The 19,433-nt window shown below is 42.4% G+C and overlaps 1 long non-coding RNA gene across 3 annotated transcripts; it reads left to right on the forward strand.

The window, feature by feature from the left end:
* The first annotated feature begins 17 nt into the window (after positions 1-17).
* On the forward strand, positions 18-16,127 carry LOC132022681 (uncharacterized). Of its 3 annotated transcripts, none has more exons than XR_009405671.1 (5): positions 18-132; positions 867-1,073; positions 1,721-1,803; positions 13,400-13,814; positions 15,274-16,127. It is a non-coding gene; the product is annotated as an uncharacterized LOC132022681 (long non-coding RNA). The 3 variants fall into 3 exon arrangements; XR_009405670.1 differs by lacking the exon at positions 15,274-16,127 and having other exon boundaries at positions 13,400-13,444; positions 13,535-14,477; XR_009405669.1 differs by lacking the exon at positions 15,274-16,127 and having other exon boundaries at positions 13,400-14,477.
* The last annotated feature ends 3,306 nt before the right edge of the window (positions 16,128-19,433 follow it).

The following is a 19,433-nucleotide window of genomic DNA, read 5'->3' on the forward strand; positions in this document are numbered from 1 at the left end:
CTCCTCCTGCACCCGGGGCCTTGGAGGCGGGTCTCGGGCCCCCGGTGTGCAGGTTGTTGAGAACCCTCCCGCCTCGGGTTCAAGGCGCATTAGCGCTCCAGTTTTGCCCTTCGCGCGGCCCGGCGGTGACAGGTTAGCATCCCTGAGGCGTCCTCTTCCCGTTGACTGCCTGGGAGCCATCCGCTCTGCTTGGTGGGCGACCGTGATGAGCACTGCCCTCCCGGAACCCCCGGCTCTGCCCCGACTCTACCTGCGGGGCAGAAAGGGCCTAGGAGTCTTCGTCGTGGTGTGTACGGTGGTGTGCCCTACTGTTGAAGGAGTGCTGTGTTCCAGCCTTCGCTTTCCCCTCCGTAAAGTAGGGATAACGAAGTAACACGTGTGTTAAGAAACCAGTGCATAGGCTATGCGCCATAAATGCCTCTAGGCAGAGTGAAGACGCACAGAGCCCAGCCTTTCTTGATTCAGGCTGATCCAGTGGCCGACCAGACCCCCCACCTTTAATAATGTGGAGGAAGTGCGGGGCTACCTTACAACCCCACTCTTTGTTCTCAAACCTCTCTGAAGAGAAGCCAGCATAAAATTAGGAATTGGAGCACCCTCAGCCCACACGCGTCTGCTCCTAGAGCCGTTCTTTTCAGGGAGTTTGTTACTTTGGTGGCCCCCCTAAAACTTGCCTCCTCACAGTATAACCTTATGTGGTCGTCGACCCTGGAACCTGGACTGGACCTGTGATTTGATTTAACCAATGGAAGAATGTGCAGAAGTGACTGTGCTAATTACAGAGATGAGCTTAGGGAATACCTGGTAACCTTGATTTCAAGCTCATTATAATTCTGAGCTGCTCCCCCTCTTCCACCTTGCTGTAGAAAGATGGCACACAGAGACCACCACATGAAGAGGCAAAAACCCTGAGACTACATGGAGGAAAAGTAAGGACCCAGTTATCACCAAGAACTGATGTCCCAGACACATGAACCCTGATGAACCCAGATGAACCCTGATGAGTCCCTGCTGAGGGACCAGTCATGGAGGGGAGAAGCCATCTGAGCTGTTCCTCATTACCTAAAACAGAGGTAAGTGTTTCCTACTGTGCCTTTTCCAAAATCCTAAGAAATGGTAACTTGGGTGCTGGTTTAAGCCTCTAAGTTTTAGAGCAGTTTGCCACCCAGCAACAGATAACCAGAACATTGTCTGACACAATCCTTGTGTTGTGAGGAATATTCCTGTGGCAGCCGCCTCAGAGTTTGAGCACTCTACACTCCCTAGAAAACAAAGAAATCCCCTGATATACCTGTGGTGACTTTCAGCTTTACCACAGAACACAGAATTCTGATTCTAGAATATACCCCCACCCTCATGCCCAGGTCCTGACCTACCTTCCTAGGCAACCACGTCAAGCCTCATGAAGCTTAGCAGCACCCCAGCCTCCAGCCTCACCCCAGTTCTACACCCACACATCCTTCCTATTCCTGTATGAAATGTATTGTTTGGTCTAGGCCTTACCACTGGCTTTCTGGTTTGCAGGTGGTTTTGGCTACAGTATCCTACAAGGACTGTGTAGGATGAGGTAGGGAAATGGAAGACATGGCCCTGCTGTCTGGCAAGGACCCAGTCAGATGGAGGTGGTTCACATGAAACCATGACGTGGCTACAGGAGATACTGCTCGCCCTACTCCTCTAGGTCAGAAGTGGAACTAACCTTTTCCTTTATTCCCCACAGCAAAACTGAACCACTACCACCTGGAAATTTTAATGTGTGTAGCAAAGAATTCCTGGAACTGCTCTAATTACATGCCTAAGGAGGTTTGTATCCACTAGGATACTTTGACGTTACCTCTGCTCTTTCTTTTTTTCCACTCAAGAAAGGCATTCTCTCTGTTTGTGTGGCCCTTTGCTCTCTCTGATTTCATGTCCTCATTTTCTATATCTTTGCTTTAATCTCCAGGTCAGGGACATGGATGGTTCTACAGTTTTTTAGCTTTTACTCATGTGTTGTCTTAGGTCAGTTTCCTGACAAGCAGAGACTGAAGTGTAATTTGAGTACATAATTTTTTATGAGAATGCTTTCTGGAGAAAGGCAATAAAGGAAGCAGAACAGAACAGGGAAGGGAGCTAAGCCAGGATGTGGTCTTATCTGGAGTTAAGCTTCAGCCTGATCCTATGGAGAGCCTTGGGGCATGGATTATATCATAGAGCTGATTCCACCTTGAGGCCAGAGAGCCATGTTTTGTATATATATCTCATTTAGCTGCTAGCCAGCATGCACAGCTGTAAAAAGGATCCAATAAAGGAAGCTTAGGGGAGGCATCAGTCTACCATATACAATGGATATCTATGAGCACTCAGTTGCAAGGATGAAAGCTGCCCCAGTAAGATCTATCTTATCAGCTGTCTGACCTTCCCTGAGTATCACAGGACCTTGTCTGCGCTATTTGACACATCATCATTTTTTCATATGTCAGAGATCTTCTTACACTTTCAGTCTGCGTGGAACAAAACAATTCCCTGATTATAGATATCAGAATCTTACCTAACATATAAGGTACTATATGGCCTGTGAAGAAGGTTGATCTTGAGGGTTTGGAATAAACACAAGTGGGAGGGTTTTAGGTAAGAAGGAAGCTCCACAGGGTAGCAACTTCCTTGTGAGGGATAGGTCAACTTACAAATATAAAAATCCCAACACTCCTTGGCAGGCTCTACAGGAAAATGTTTAGGGATCCTTGATCTAGGAGTACAGGGTTAGCCACCTTAGCTGTTGGCTGAGCTCCTGGTGGCCTCCATATGCAAGCCCCACGAATATAGGAAATGGCCTTGATATCAACATGAAGGACAAGACCCAATCTTGAGAGGAGATCACCAATTTAAAGGCAGAGAACTTGAACTTTCTGTTAGATGAGTTGGATGGGTGCCCTAGCTCTCAGATTTCTACAGTAGAGAAACAAAAGTTTTCTCCTGTGCATAGATAAGATATTATGAGAAGAGTAATAGAGGGGCGCCTGGGTGGCTCAGTGGTTTAAAGTCTCTGCCTTCTGCTCAGGTCATGATCGGGGCTCTCTGCTCAGCGGGGAGCCTGCTTCCCCCTCTCTGCCTGCCTCTCTGCCTACTTGTGATCTCTGTCTGTCAAATAAATAAGTAAAATCTTTAAAAAATAAAAACAGGGGCGCCTGGGTGGCTCAGTGGGTTAAGCCACTGCCTTCGCTCGGGTCATGATCTCAGGGTCCTGGGATCGAGTCCCGCATCGGGCTCCCTAAAATCTTGTGATCTCTGTCAAATAAATAAGTAAAATCTTAAAAAAAAACAGATAACAAATAAATAAATAGAATCTTTTTAAAAAAGAAAAAAAAACAGTAATAGAGTTAAAAGACAATTGACCTTCCTAAGTTTCCTGTAACTGCTGTAACAAATTAACATAAACTCAGTGGCAAAAACAAAAACTGATGGAAATGTATTCTGTCATGCTTCTGGAGACAAGAAGTCTAAAATCAGAGTGTCAGCAGGGCTCATTACCTCTGGAAACTCTAGGGGAGAATCCCTCCTGTTCCAGCTTCTGATGGAAGTTGGCATTCTTTGGCCTTCTTAGCTTGTGGCCACATCACTCCAATGTCTGCCTTTGTCATCACATTGCCCTCTATTCTATATTGTCTTCTCCTGTGTGTGTCTCTTATAAGGACACTTGTCATTGGATTTAGGGCCCATCTCAATAATTTAGGATGATCGTCTCATCTCAAGATCCTTAATTAATTACATCTACAAAGACCCTTTTCCCAAATATGGTAATAATCATAGGTTCTGGGGATTAGGATATGGACACATCTTTAGGAGAACCACTATTCAGCCCACTACACAACCCTATACAGGATCTCAACTCATTCAGTTAATTCACTTCTACAACTAATATTTATTGAGTGGCTACTATATACCAGAGACTGATCTAGGCTCTGTGGAGGCAACAGTAAAAAAGCATATAAAAATATCTTCCTTTCTTCACACTCATTTTAATGACTACTATCAAAACAAAATAGAAAATAACAAATGGCAAGAATATGGAGAAATTGGAACTGTTGTGTATTAGTGGGAATGGTAGTGCACTGTGGAAAACAGTTCGACAGTTCCGAACATTGAAAAAAAGAATTATCATGGGGCGCCTGGCTGACTCAGTTGGTAGAGCATGCAACTATTGATCTCAGGGTTGTGAGTTCAAGCTCCACATTGGGTGTGGAGCCCACTGTAAAAAAAAAAAATTATCATATAACTCGGCAATGCCACTTGTGGATATATATCCAAAATAATTGAAAGCAGGATCTTGAAGAGATATTGGTACACACATATTCACTATAGCATTGTTCACAATAGCCAAGAGATGGAAGCAACCTAAATGTCCATCAACAGATGAACAGATAGACAAAACATGATATATATCTATATATGTATATATTTATTATATATATGGATATTAGATATATATATATCTAATATTTATATATATCATATATATATATATATATATATATATATATATATATAATAGTTACATATAATATTACTCAGGGGCACCTGGCCAGCTCAGTCAGTGGAGAATGCAACTCTTGAATCTTAGGGTTGTAAGTTCAAACCCCACATTGAATGTGGGAGGGGCAGATGGAGAGGGAGAGAGAGAATCTTAAGCAGGCTCCACACCCAGCACAGAGCCTGATGCAGGGTTCAATCCAAAGATGGCCTGAGCTGAAATCAGGAATCAGACACTTAGCCAACTGAGCCACCCAAGTGCCCTTAAAATTTTTTATTTTTTTTAAACCATTGCCTTTATGGAATATCTAATTATATATAATTTTTTTATAAACTCTCTGTTGAAGCATAACATGTATACAGAAAAGTGAAGAGATCATCCATATATAGCTCAATGAATTTTTTTAAGTAAACATATGACTAGGGTCTTGGTCAAAAATTAATTCATAGGATCCCTCTTGGACCCTCCTAGTCACTATGTCCATGCAGGAGCCACTCTGATAACCTCTTACATTATGGACTCTTTTTGCCAGTTTTTCACTTTATATAAATGCAATACTATAGTATGGAGTCTTTTGTGTCTAGACTCTTTCATTCAGCATTATGTTTGTGAAATTCATCCATATTGTTGTATAAATAATTTGAATCTTTTTTAATTTTACTTTTTTCAAAGATTTTATTCATTTATTTGAGATAGAGAGCACAAGCCAGGGGGCAGAGGGAGTGGGAGAAGCAGACTTCCCACTGAGCATAGAGCCTGACATGGGGCTCAATCCCAGGACCCTGAGATCATGACCTGAGCTGAAAGAAGACACTTAACTGCCTGAGCCACCCAGGTGCCCCTTGTTTTTATTTTTATAGTCTACTAGTTAAATGTATATATGCCATAATCTGAAAGTTTATTTATCTGTCCTACTGCTGATGGACATTTGGGCAGTTTCCAGTTTGAGGCAACTATGATTAATGATGCTATGAACAGCCTAAGAATCCAGTACAAGTCTCTAGGTGAGCATACATACACATTTCTGTTGGGTATACACCAGAGATATACTGATAAATGTTTATCAGTCAGCTCCCTTGGAGGAAAACACCCTCACAGGTAGCATTTGTTGATTTCTGTGTGTAAATACTCCCACCATGGCCTATTTCTGCTACCAACGTGATGTCACTGAATATAGAATCAGGAAGATATACAGACCTGCTCTCCCAAGCCAGTGGGAACCAACTCCAGCACTGTGTATGCCTGGGAGATCAAGAAATGTCCAAACAGACCTGCAAGAAACTTACTAGGAGAAATATCTGAGAGGGATAAAAAGGGGGTGCCTGGGTGGCTCAGTGGGTTAAAGCCTCTGCCTTTGGCTCAGGTCATGATCCCAGGGTCCTGGGATCGAGCCCCGCATCGGGCTCTCCACTCAGCGGGGAGCCTACTTCCTCCTCTCTCCCTGCCTGCCTCTCCGCCTACTTGTGATCTCTGCCTGTCAAATAAATAAATGAAATCTTTAAAAAAAAAGGGGGGGGGGAAGGAAAGAGGAAAAAGCAAGTAGAAGATTCAGACTGAAAGAAAAATCCAACAGCTGTGAGGGGAAGTGGGAAGGACAGACTGGTTACGAAGAGTCTAAGACTGTGGTGCAGTTCTGAAAAAGGCTTGTCCAGGCCAAAGGGGATTACTGGGGCCAGAGTTGCTAGCTGGAGTAGCCGTGCATATCTCAGGAATGGGCCTGCACAGCCAGCACAGAAGCAGTGGTAGAACCAGAGTGGCAGTGGCTGGGTTTCTAGTCAATGACAGTCCCCCCAACAGGAGAGCTGAGCCATGCATTTTCATGACCACCATGACCTGGCAGTATTTCTTCTCACCACAACCCTGGAGATGAGCAGGACAGTCTGTCAACCAGGGTCGTCTCCAAATGTCTTCCTTTTCACAGGTTAACTGTACAGCGCTGGCTCAGCCGACTTGGAAATTGGAATGGCCACTTTAGATTGAATAAGCCCCAGGTTTCCTAGGTAATTCACTAGAAAGGAGAGAGGGATTGAGGAACAGACAAGCATTCTAGTTATTAATTAAAGAAATAGAAGTTGACCATACTATATCCCCAACTGATGATTTAAATCTTACTGCTTCCATAAGGAAAGAATAGAAAAATGAAGTTAGTCAGAAATAGAAGCTGGAAAAGACCTTATAATCCAAGTTATAGTTAGCTTTAAAGTAGAAGCAATATGGTGCTTTAAAAAAAAAGGCTACAAATTCTTTAATATTCTCATGAAAATTTAGAGTTTAATTCCTCTCTGTAAAATAGAGGTCAGACTTCGTGACTCTCTTCTAACAAATAAAGATGTGGTAGAATTATGCTACTTGACTTCTGAGGCTAGGTCATACACAGGATAGCTCCTCCTTCTTCTTCCTCTCCCTCCCCCTGTCCCTCTTCTCCCTGTCCCTCTCCACTTGCTTTGGAGGAAACCAACCATCACATCAGGAGGACACTTGAACAGCCCATGGAGAGGCACAGGTGGGGAGGAACTAGGGCCTGCCACCAAGAACTAGCACATACTTACCAAACATGTGAAAGTCAACCTGAAAATGGCTCCTTTCGCCCATCAGGGCTTCAAGTGACGGCAGTCCTCGCCAACATTTTAACTGAGACCTCACAAAAGACCCTGAGCCAGAATTGCCTAGTCAAGCTGTTCTTGAATTTCTGACCCACAAAAACTGTGAGAATAATAAATTGTTGTAGGCTATTAAATTTGGGGGCAATTTGTCTCACAGCAATAGGTAATTAATATAGGCCACAAGAATTTGGAAGTCTCCACACACATACCCAACACCATAACAGAAGATATTACAACCGAGACAATATGGCAAACCCATGGAGGATATCCATTGCCTTGTTTCCTGCCTTGGCTCATAGTGAAGCCAACTCCTCTCTAAGCTGATTCCCATCAAAGCTCACTGTCCTGGTACAGCCAGAAGCACCATCTCTATTCCTAGGGCTCACCCAAGGCACTGATACAGACTGTTGTGATCAAGATTTCTTATGCCCACACAGAGGTCCCCATCTCATGTTGCTGCCAAGCCACTGGCACCAACCCCCATCATCTGAGAAGCCACTGGCAGCAATGCAGGCTTCATTACAGGGAAATGGTTCTTATGTTCACTTGTACTATGACCATGGCCAGAACCCCAGTGTGGGGGATGGGTGGCAGATAACCATGTGTACAGAACCAGCTCACCAAAAAAACCTGGCCTGTGACCCAGATTGCAGTGTTTACCAAGTTAAACAGTCTAAAGCCAGATCAGCATATCAAAAATGACTCAAGCAACAGAGAGTTTAGCTATGAACCTCAGCAAGTCAGGGCCAAGGACATTGATGGACAAGGTTCAACGAGGGCAGAAAGAAAGCAGACCTGCAGAGTTCTGGGCTTGGGGCAGCTTTGAAGAGTATACCTATGGCCATGGTGTGGGCCCCCCACCCTTAGGACTGGCTTAAAGCCAGCAGGCCCCTTTCTCCTCTATGCATTTCAAGGCTATAGCTTTTTTTCATGTGTAAAGTTCCCACAGAATTGCCAGGGCTCAGACCCAGTGTGATACTGGCAAGGAAGCTTGAACACTCTTATATTAGTTTAGGTTCCCCCAGAAGAAAGCCCCGAGGCAAGAATTCAAGATTAATGTGGGATGTAATCCCAGGAAACAGGGAGCGGAGTACAGAAGTGAGACAGGGAAGGGAAGGCAGTCAATAATACAGAGTTGTGTTACCAAGCCAGGGACTAGTGTGAACAATTCCAGGGGGATTCCACAAGGGGAAACTGGGAAGTGGAATAGGACACATGCCTCAGAGAGGCAAGAAGGCTAGAGTATTTGAGGGTATTTATATAGCAACTCCAGTCAGCCATGTCTGAGGGCTGCTAGGAGAGGGAGTGTTAATGGGTGTGGGGACAAACACAGAGAAGCAGATACTACTGATCAGTGGATCCGTTTTTTATTTGTTCATTGGCCTTTAGGTCTCCCCTTCTGTGAACTGAGTATTCATATCCTTTGCCCATTTTTCTATTGGATTGCCTATCTTTTTCTTACAGATTTGTAGGAGTCACATATAGAACCAGATCTTTTTTATTGTATATGTAACAAGTATCTCCTTCCAGATTGTGGCTTATCTTTTCACTTTCTTTATAGTATCATCCAATAAGTAGCTCTTATCTTCAATGTATGAACTTATCAGTGTTTTCTTGATAGTCTATGCTTTTCATGTCTGGCCTAAGAAATCCTTCCCTACCTTGAGGTAACGAAGATGATAATTTTCTAGGAATTTTTGCTTTCTTACAGAGAGTCTTTGAGCCACTTGGAAAGGATTTATATGAAAATATAATACAGGAATTCAGTATTTAATTTTTATCATGGAAAATCTCAAACATATACCAAAATAAGAAGAATACGATGAGCTCAACACCCAGCTTCAACAATTATTAACTTATTTCATTTGACCACTGCTGTATAACAAATTACCCCAAACTTAGCAAATTGAAACAGTAATAAACATTGATGATGTTGCACAGTTTCTGAGAGTCAGGATTTTAGGCCTTTAGAGTTGTTCTGGCTAAGGATCGGTCATGAGGTTGCAGTCATGTTGTTGGCCTGGCCTGCAGACATCTGCAGCCTTAGCTGGGGCTAAAGGATCTGTTCCAAGGTGACCCTCACCTCTGGCTGGGAAGGTGTTGCCAGGAAGCATCTGTTTCTTGCCACTTGGCCCTTTTGCAGAGCAGCTGATGCATCCTCACAGCATGGTAGCTGGCTTCCCCCAGAGCAAGTGAGCCAAAAGAGAGGAAGGCGGAAGTTGCAGTGACTTTTATAACAGTCTTGGAAGACGTACAAGATCACCTCCACCACATTGTATTCATTAAGTCACTAAGTCCCATCCACATTCAAGTTGAGAGAAATTAGATTCTGCTTTTGGAAGGGAGGAATATTAGCGTTAGCGGATGTTTTTAAAACCAGCCCGTAACTCACAGCCGGTCTTTTTCAGCTGTGCCTCCATCACTCTCCCTTAGAAACTGCGTTATTTTGAAGAAAATTCCAGACACCGTATTGTTTCATGTGTAAATACTCTAGTATGGATTTCTAAAAGATAAGCCTTGAAGAAATGTCATAAGCACTGTACCATAGGCATACAAAAAGTTAACAATGTAACAATAATTCCTTAATGTCACCAGATATATCCAGTCAAAATTCAGTAGCATTCAAGTTCCCCCAATTCATTCCCTCTCCTGCTCGCCCCCTCTCTCTTTTTTAAGTAGTTTATATCAAACATCTCTGTGCATAACTCCAGATCCTCTTGGGCTCACGTCACTTAATTTAGCCATTGCTGCCCAGATCAGTCCTGCACAGGCTCCAACCAGCTACACGCAGGTGTAGCCTGGCCTTTCTTCAGGGCTTCTGTTTAATGCTGCAGTGTGGAACACTGTAGAAATCTGCTTGACATGTACAACCCAAAAGTGCCAGGGACTTAAAACTCTCTGAAGCAGGGGCACCTGGGTGACTCAGTGGGTTAAGCCTCTGCCTTTGGCTCAGGTCATGATCGCAGGGTCCTGGGGTTGGCTCAGCAGGGAGCCTGCTTCCTCCCCATGTCTCTGCCTGCCTCTCTGCCTGCTTGTGATCTCTCTCTCTGTGTCAAATAAATGAACAAAATCTTAAACAAACAAACAAACAAACAAACAAACAAAAAACCTCTCTGAAGCAAACTTTAACCAACCAAGATGAGAACCAATGGACAACCGCTTTCCCTTTCATGCGCAGATCAACAGTCTGAAGACACAGCATATGTAACTTCTCACAAAGTTGTGGGATTAAGGAATCACTCTTCATGGTGGCCAACTTGATCGTGCCTTCTGGTGCTCCTCTGTTTCGCTTATTGTCCCTCATTCCTGTCTCTTCAATAAAGTATTTGCACATAACTTTACTACAGATTCTGCTTTCTGGGGGCCCTAGGAAAAGACACAGTTGATTCTTTTTTTTTTTTTTAAAGATTTTATTTATTTATTTGACAGAGAGATCACAAGTAGGCAGAGAGGCAGGCTGAGAGAGAGAGAGAGGAGAAAGCAGGCTCCCCGCTGAGCAGAGAGCCCGATGCGGGACTCGATCCCAGGACCCTGAGATCATGACCCGAGCCGAAGGCAGCGGCTTAACCCACTGAGCCACCCAGGCAACCCAACACAGTTGATTCTAAACAAAGTCTCTCTGAGCCATAGGTTTCATCCCCTCCCACTTCTTTTCCCTTAAAATTGTTTTTTTTTTTTTTAAGATTTTATTTATTTATACAGGAAAGAGAGAAAGAGTATGAGCAGTTGGAGGGGGCAGAGAGAAAAGTAGGCTCCCCACTGAGCACGGAGTCCAGTGTGGGCCTCCATCCCAGGATCCTAAGATCATGACTTGAGTCTAAGGCAAATGCTTAACAGACTGAGCCACTCAGGTACCCCTACAATTATTTGATTATCATACAAAATCATATTGTTTGTCTTGAGGAGTTTACCACATTCTAGGTTTTGCTGATCTCTTTTGCTATGGTGTATATCATGTGCTCCTATTCTGTGTATTTCCAAAACTGGTAGTTAGATCTAGAAGCTGAATCAGATTTAGGTTTGATATTTTTGGCAAGAATATTTCATGGGAGGTGTTACATATTTCCCGTTGTATCACCTCAGATGACATGATGTCTGTTTGTCTCTTTTTGTGATTTTTAGGATGGATCAGTAAATTCGGGGGTAGTAATTCTAATCTATGCATTGTAAATTCCCCACCAGTCTTTCATCCAGTGATTTCAGCAGCCAAAGATAATCATGCCCTAGAACTGTAATGTTCAATACAATAGCAACTAGCCACATGCAGCTATTTAAATGCAATGAAAATTGAACAAAATTAGAAATCTAATTCCTTAGTCACACTAGCCACATTTTAAGTGCTCAACAGCTACAATGCCTACGCCATTGAACAAAGCAAATACAGAATTTTTCCTTTATCACAGGATATTGTATTTGAGAGAACTAGCTTGGAACCATTATTTCATTTTAATTCTAATATTTATTATTTCTAGTATTTCATTTTATTCTTTTCTAGTATTTCATTTTAATCTCTCATCCTTTATAGGTTTATCAGCTGTAATTGTTCTATAAAGAATACATTCCCTTGTCGACTCTTTAGTTGCTCTGAGATATAATTCATGGAATAGAAGCACAAGTGCTTATTTCCTTTATGTAGCAGTATTCAGGATAATGAAATGATTGCCTGGCATCCTCCAAACTTGACCAAAGCATTTTGTAATTTTTATTGTTTTGGATATCATCATGAACTCACAAACAACATATTTGATGTCTTTCAGTTCACTGGAAGACAATTCATTTTTGATGTTCAACTTTTCCTATGTGCTAAAGGTTGTTTCCTACAGTAATATTCTGTAGGTTTGTCTGTTTCATTTTTTTATTTCAAATACAAGGTGTTTCAGGCTCTTCTTGTACATTCTCTGCTCCAGATAAGAACTCAGACATTTCTTCAAGTATCCTTGGTTCCTTTTAGAAAAAAATACTATTTAGAGACCACAATCTGGATGCTATGGGTACTCATTCCCAGTGACTTGGTGGCTTGGGTTTTTTTTTTTTTTAAGTATTCAGAGCAAGGGTGCCTGAGTGGCTCAGTCAGTTAAGCATCTGCCTCTGGCTCAGGTCATGGTCCCAGAGTCCTGGGATCAAGGGTTCCCTACTCAGTGGGGAGTCTGCTTCTCCCTCTACCCTTACCCCTGCTAAGGATATCTCTCTCTCATTCTCTCTCAAATAAACAAATAAAATCTTAAGTATATGGAGCTAGAAAATTATCTTTTTTGTTTTTAAAAGAAAATATAACTTGGGTTTATACTGAAGGTTCATACCCAAATTTAAATTTGAGACTACAGAGTTGTGGAGCACCTGGCTGGCTCAGTAAGAAGAACATGCAACTCTTGGTCTTGGGGTCATGAATTCAAACTTCACATTGTGGGGTAGAGATTAATTAAATATATATTTTTAAAAGACTATGGAGTAGGGGCATCTGGGTGGCTCAGTTGCTTAAGCGACTGACTTCGGCTCAGTTCATGATCCTGGAGTCCCAGGACTGAGTCCCACATCAGGCTCCCTGCTCTTCAGGGAATCTGCTTCTCCCTCCGACTCTCCCCCTGCCATGCTTGTTCTTTCTCTCTCTCTCATTCTCTCTCTCTCTCTCAAATAAATAAAATCTTTAAAAAAATTAAAATTAAAGAACAAAAGGACTACAGAGTAGTACTTAACTTCTTGGAGTTTATGTTCATATTTCCTTTCTCCTGGTCTGAGAATCTTGGTTTTTGATATCATCAATATAAGTATTCATTTTCTTTGTCCTATAATAATTTCTCATTCAACGGTGTGCATGTATTATTTGTCAAATATCTTGACTATCATCCCTTAACCTCCAAATCCTGTGAATTAATTGTTCTCTGCCTGCATTTCCTCACTTGAGGAAGTTGCTGTTCTCGCACCAACCATGATTTCATGAACCTATCCGTCAAGGAACTTGGCCTCCCCTTCGGGGAGAGTGGGAAAGAATCCCAGGCCGTGAGGGAGTTAACACCCCACGGGTGAACGTCGGCCAGTGCAAGGTAAGAGGAAGGAACCAGCAAATAATCTTTCCCCTTCACCGCACAGTGGACCATTTCAAAATATGGTGCATTTGCATAACTTTTTAAGAAGACTCCCTTGTAACTAAGCAACTACAGTGAGCTAAAAAATAGACCACCTTTCAGTTGTTTTCCTTCCTTCCCTTTTGTCTCTAACTTTTGCTTTGGGATAGCACTTCCCATTAAGACCCTACCATGAAACCTTTGCCTCTTGTTCTGTTCTCTAGGAAATCCAGACAAGAAAACTTTCCAGGATCTTCTCCTTCAGAAAGGTAAAAAAGCAGTGCTGGGAATTTATGTATTTAATAAGAATTCCAGGTGAGTCTTATAATCAGACTAGGATGGCTGATATGACCTTACAGCTTCTTCAGGCTTCAGATTTCACATGGACAGGAAATGAGCTGCTCATGTTGTACAGAATTCGGAAGAGGAATCCATGCCAGAAACCCTTTAGAAATGGCCATGGAGGACAATGAACAAGAGAGATGAGCACAGAGAATAGCCCGGAGACAGTGAGATGGACTGAACAAGGATGTTGTCTACTGCCAAAGCCAAGAGCACTCGCTGCTCCTGCCTTGGAGAGGGGTAGGCTGCACTGTGAACTGGTGGCTACTTCTGTTCTATCTCTCACCTGTTCCAAATGTGAGTTTTTATTTAGTGAGGTTCTTTCATCCCTCTTCCAGTAATTTGTTTGTGAGTGTTACTTGTTTGTTGCTGGACTATGGGGAGTCACATGTGGGCCCTCCCCCCCAAACACACAGATCTTATTGCAGCAGACAAGGCATGACTCAAGCTGTTTCTGTTTGGGGAGGAGACGTTTCAATTTCTGTGCCCCCAGAAGCCTATCCTGAGACAAAGACTTGACTGCAAATAGTTAATTTGGGAGATTAAAAAAAAAAATACTAGTAGGGGGGCATCTGGGTGGCTCAGTCAGTTCAGTGTCTGCCTTTGGCTCAAGTCATGATCTTTGCATCCTGGGATCGAGTCCCGCATCGGGCCCCTTGCTCAGCGGGGTCTCCTTCTCCTTTTGTCTATGCCCCTGCTCCTGTGCTCTTGCTCATTCTCTCTCAAATAAATAAATAAAATCTTTAAAAAAAAAAAAAACACTGGTAGAAGAGTGGGAAAGTGAGAGAAACTTATGCAACCAATATAGTGGGCATTATCAAGCCAGTTACCATTGTGTACACTTGGGGCTTAATCCCATGGGAAACTGGGAACCAGTGTAGAACATGCACAGAAGTGTTAGTCCACTACAAGGAGTAAGGGAACTAGGGCGTCCATACATCAAGCCCCATCAGTCATCGGTTGAGAGGAGCTCCCAGGGAAGAAGATACATTAATTCCTCTGTACTTCTGGCCTTCTTGTGTAAGTGACAAAGGAGGGATGACTCTGAGAAAGCCATTATACAGAGAAGCGTGCATGCTGGCCTCTGGAAACCAGGCCAGTATGCATGAGAGTGGTAAGGACAGGAGGATATGGGCAAGGCAGTGACAGCATCTGCTGCAAGAACTCAGAGGGCCTCTGGTCACTTATCTGGTCACATTACCTTAAATGGGGACTTTCACTAAACTGTAGGGACATGTGTGTGAGCGCTGGCCAGTTAAAGAAGTAAAATACCGACAGTATCTGGTTCTGCTTTTCAGAATCACCCTTCTCCCATTCCATAAGATTCTGGGGGGACTCTCCCCCAAAAGGTCTCTCTCCCCTGTCACAAGGCATACGAATGACCCCGGAAGACCCGGTCATTTTAGTCATTGCAGTAGACACTGTAGGTTCCCCAGTCAGATTCCCCTTTACTGGGCAGGGCACCCATCCTGCAGTTCAGGTGAGTGCTGCCACTAGAGGCTTGCTGCTGCATTTTTCTTCGGAGAATTGCCCTCAGGAGGTGGGGGCCGATTTGACTGGGATATTATCCCCTTCCACCAGGGGGTGTTCCACATCTAAAAGGAAATACAGAAGACCACTCCTCTGCCTCATGGGAAGGTGGGGTAGACAATTCTGCAGTGCAATTTATGCATCAGAACTCCCCCAAGAGATCAGCTGAATCTCCTTTGCACAGTTTCTTTCCTGACCCTATCTTGCTTCTTTTGCTCCCTTATAGGATTTTCCTGAGAGCACTCCTCAATTGCTCAGGTACAAGTCTCAGGCTCTGCTTCTTGGATGCCCAGCTAGGACCCATTCAGTGGGACACAGTGATGAATTGGCCCAAAGGAAGGCACATGTCTCCAGCATAGCTAGGGCCTCTGGGAGCATCTCAGAAAGCAGATCTGTCCTTCTCTAAGGTTATGAGTTGTATATAAGAACGCTGTAGTAGATACATGTTCACTCCCTGAAATGTACTTCACTCTACTTCTGGTAATAATACATTGATTTTGAAGAAAGGGAGAAGGAACTACTTCTTTCTCTTATTCTCAGTTCTTCTACTTTGGGTGAAGGTGACTTCTATTTGGGTCCATAGGTGGGCATAGGACCCACTGTAGCCAATCATATTCAATGGCCACAAAGATTATTTGGAATGGTCCTATGACCCAGTCAGAGCCACTGAAATATGGGTTGTGAGAGAGAAAAACTACCCCCCTACCCCATTACAGCTTCAAGGATGAAGGGAATCTAGGGCTACTAGAGGCCATCATGAGGAACCTGAGTTTTAAACCAGCACAGCAGAAGGAAGGACGTTGTAGAAGGGCGAAATGAGTACTACATGGACAATGTTGGAACTTTTGGTTCAAGCTCCACTCAAGGACAGTCTGACCTTAGATTATACGTCTTTGGTTTTACAGGCTAATTTCTCTATTTTGTTTAAACCAGTTTGGGTTGGTTTTTAGAACCCTTAAAACCAAAGCAGTTATGACAGATTCAATGATGGTAAGCCTACAGCTACAAGAAAACATATTGCTACCATATGCAGAGACCCTGCATGACAGTTCTTTCAAAAAGAAAGAACTAAGAGAGGGATCAAGAACAAGCAGTTGTTGTGGGCATATCTAAGCACTGGGATCCTGCCATTCCTGAAGCATATTGTTCCTTTGGGTTCTCAGTTATTTGAGTCAATAAATTCCCTTTGCTTAAAGGAGTAACGGTTAAGCTTTATTACTTTCAAAGGAAAGAGTTTTGACTAACACCATACCTTTTTTCTCAATTTTCCTTTGAGTCATTTTATTTTTTTTTAATTGAGTTAGAGTCACTCTTTATATGTTTTAGACATTGACCTTTTCTCCGTTATTTGCTGTAAATTATTTATTCCAATCCACTACTAGTCTTTACTTTATTATATTTCTCATTAGCTAGAAAGTTATAATTTTATGGGGTCTAGATCAACAAGCTTAACCTTTATCATTTTTGGAGTATTAGACATGATTCTTTTGGTTGAAAGTATAAGAAACCCAACTCAATTTAGTTCAAATAAGAGGACAGTTTATTGGCTAACAAAATTGGAAATTCTATATTATTTGGTCCTGAGCCACAACTAGAATCATAATTCCAACAATGTCATTAGGATAATTTCTCTCTTCATCTATGAGTTCTCTGGGCTTCTTTCCTTTTGAAGCTCCCTTTGCCTTGTTGGAAACATAGCCCATATTCTTACACTGGTTGGTTCCAAAGGAAGAGAGAAAGACTGTATGATGGTTTAGGCAAAGGAATCTCAGGAGAGCCTATTAACCTGTTATGGGAACTCTGGCCAATATATATTATATATCGATTCCTGTATCTAATGACTATATAAGTCATGTCAAACTATTCAGAATGTGCTCTACATGAATTGGAAGAGTTTTGTCATGGGAGAATGAAGGAAAAGGCAAACTTGATAAGCATACAGTAGCTATCAACTCTGGCTCTTGTGTCTTGTTTATGAAAACCTTTTTCTCCCCAAATGATGTTTATATATATTTATATGTATGTGTGTGTTTTAATTCTCTCATATTTTTTACTTTAAAATAATCTGTGGGGTGAGCTCCTGGGTGGCTCAGTGGGTTAAAACTACTCTGCCTTCAGCTCAGGTCATGATCCCCGGGTCCTTGGATCCAGTCCTGCATCCGGCTCTCTTCTCAGCAGGGAGCCTGCTTCCCCGTCTCTCTCTGCCTGCCTTTCTGCCTACTTGTGATCTCTGTCTGTCAAATAAATAAATAAAATCTTTAAAAAAAAAAAATCTGTGGGGTACTTAGCTGACTTAGTCAGTGGAGCACGTGACTCTTGATCTCAGGGTTGTGGGTTCAAACCCCACATTGCGGGGGTCCCTGAGTGTCTCAGTTGGTTAAGTGACTGCCTTTGGCTCAGGTCATGATCCTGGAGTACCAGGATTGGATGCCCATTGGGTCATGATCCTGGAGTACCGCATTGGACTCCCAGCTCCACAGGCAGTCTGCTTCTCCCTCTGACCTTCTCCTCTCTCATGTTCTCTCTCCCTGTCTCTCTCACAAGTAAATAAATAAAATCTTTTTTAAAAATGGCTCGTTATGATTGTGGACATTTCTATTTTTCCTTCTAGTTCTACCTATTTAGCTTTTCATATTGAGGACCACATTAGGTACCTAGAAATTCAGAATTATATTTTCCCACTAAATTTAACATTTGACCATTATAAAAAGTCTCTAGAATGCTGTTTGCCTTCAAGTCTGTTTTGCCCGATATGCCTACAACTATACTAGCTTTCTTTTGGTTAGCTCTTGCATGGTATGTATGACCTAGCCTTTCGTATTCAGCTTTTCTCAGTGTTTCTTTGTTTTCATGACCCTTATCTTTATGGAGAATACTAGCTAGGTATTTTATAGAATTGCGCCTCAATTTGGGTTTGCCTGATATTTTCTATTTGGGGAAAGAATAGCACAGAGGGGAAGTGTCCTTCTGATCACATGACATCAGGGGACTACATAATATCAGCACAACCTATTACTGATGATGTTAACCTCGATCATTTGATCAAGGTATTATTTATAAGGTTTCTCTATTGTAAAGTTACTGTTTTTCTTCTTTCCATATTTTGTTATTTGGAAGCGAGTCACAAAGTCAAAGGGAACATGGAAAAGAATTAAACTCTACCTTCTGCAAAAGAGGGAGCATGTCTACTTATATTATTTGAAATTCTTCTATGAAGACTTGTCACTTCCTCCCCATTTGTTTATTTATTCAGCCATCTTATTTATAGAAGTATGGAGTCATGTATATTTATTTTATACTTTAAGTTATAATTCAGTACCACTTTATTTATTTTGTTTCCCAGTTTTTTTCCAGCTTTGGCCATTGGGAACTCCTCCAAGTTGGCTCTGCCATCCCTTTGACATGTCCCATACTTTATTGTTGTTTTTATAGTTTTTGAATACTTCCTTAATTTCTAATACTACAAAATGCACTGGGCACATCTTGAGCCTTAAATTTAGTCATTTCTGAGCCTTCAATTTAGTCATTTCTCCAAAGAGCCCAGGTTGTTACTGGTGAATGGTATTAGAAACCAAGATCTGTGGGACACCTGGGTGGCTCAACCATTAAGCATCTGCCTTCAGCTTAGGTCACCATCCCAGAGTACTGGGAGTGAACCCCATATTGGGCTCCTTACTCAGCAGGAAGCCTCCTTCTCCCTTTGCCTGCTGCTCTGCCTGCTCATGTGCTCTGTCTGACAAATAATTTTGGAAAAAAAAAAAAAAGAAAGAAAGAAAAGAAGGAAGCCAAGATCTGGGCACTGAGAGTTCTTCTTTCTCCTGGGGTGTCACTGCTCCCAGGAGCTCTCAGCAGACAGTTGGGAAATATATGTATGAATAACTGACTTGGGTAGATACACATTTGTTTCTAAATTTATCTCTATATCTATCTTTCTATCTGTGTATGAGTCTAATTTGTGTGTGTGTATATAATATATATATACATATATATGTATATATATATGTAAAACATGAGTTCATGTTAATTGTCTCTATTTATACTTTAAAATTTATTCGTTGTGCTTAGTTCCTGGTGAGACCTTTCCCACTAGAACTTTGTGACCTTTGATTCTGGGAAATTGGATTATCCTCTTGGCAATTTTCTCTCCCGGATTTTCTCATCTCATCTCTCTCTCTCTGTATCTCTTTCTTTGTATGTCTTTCTGTGTGTCTGTCCTTCTCCTGTCTCTGTCTCTATCTCTCTGTTTCTGCCTTTCTGTTTTTGTCTTATCTCTCTGTCTCTATCCCTATCTCACTGTCTCTGTCTTTCTTCCTCAGTCTGAATTTAGCTGGCGTTTCAAGGGTGTGCTGGGCAAGTGTTTATTGACTCACATACCCCTTTCCTGCC

Source organism: Mustela nigripes, chromosome 7, assembly GCF_022355385.1.
Source record: "Mustela nigripes isolate SB6536 chromosome 7, MUSNIG.SB6536, whole genome shotgun sequence".
Classification (NCBI taxonomy): Eukaryota; Metazoa; Chordata; class Mammalia; order Carnivora; family Mustelidae; genus Mustela; species Mustela nigripes.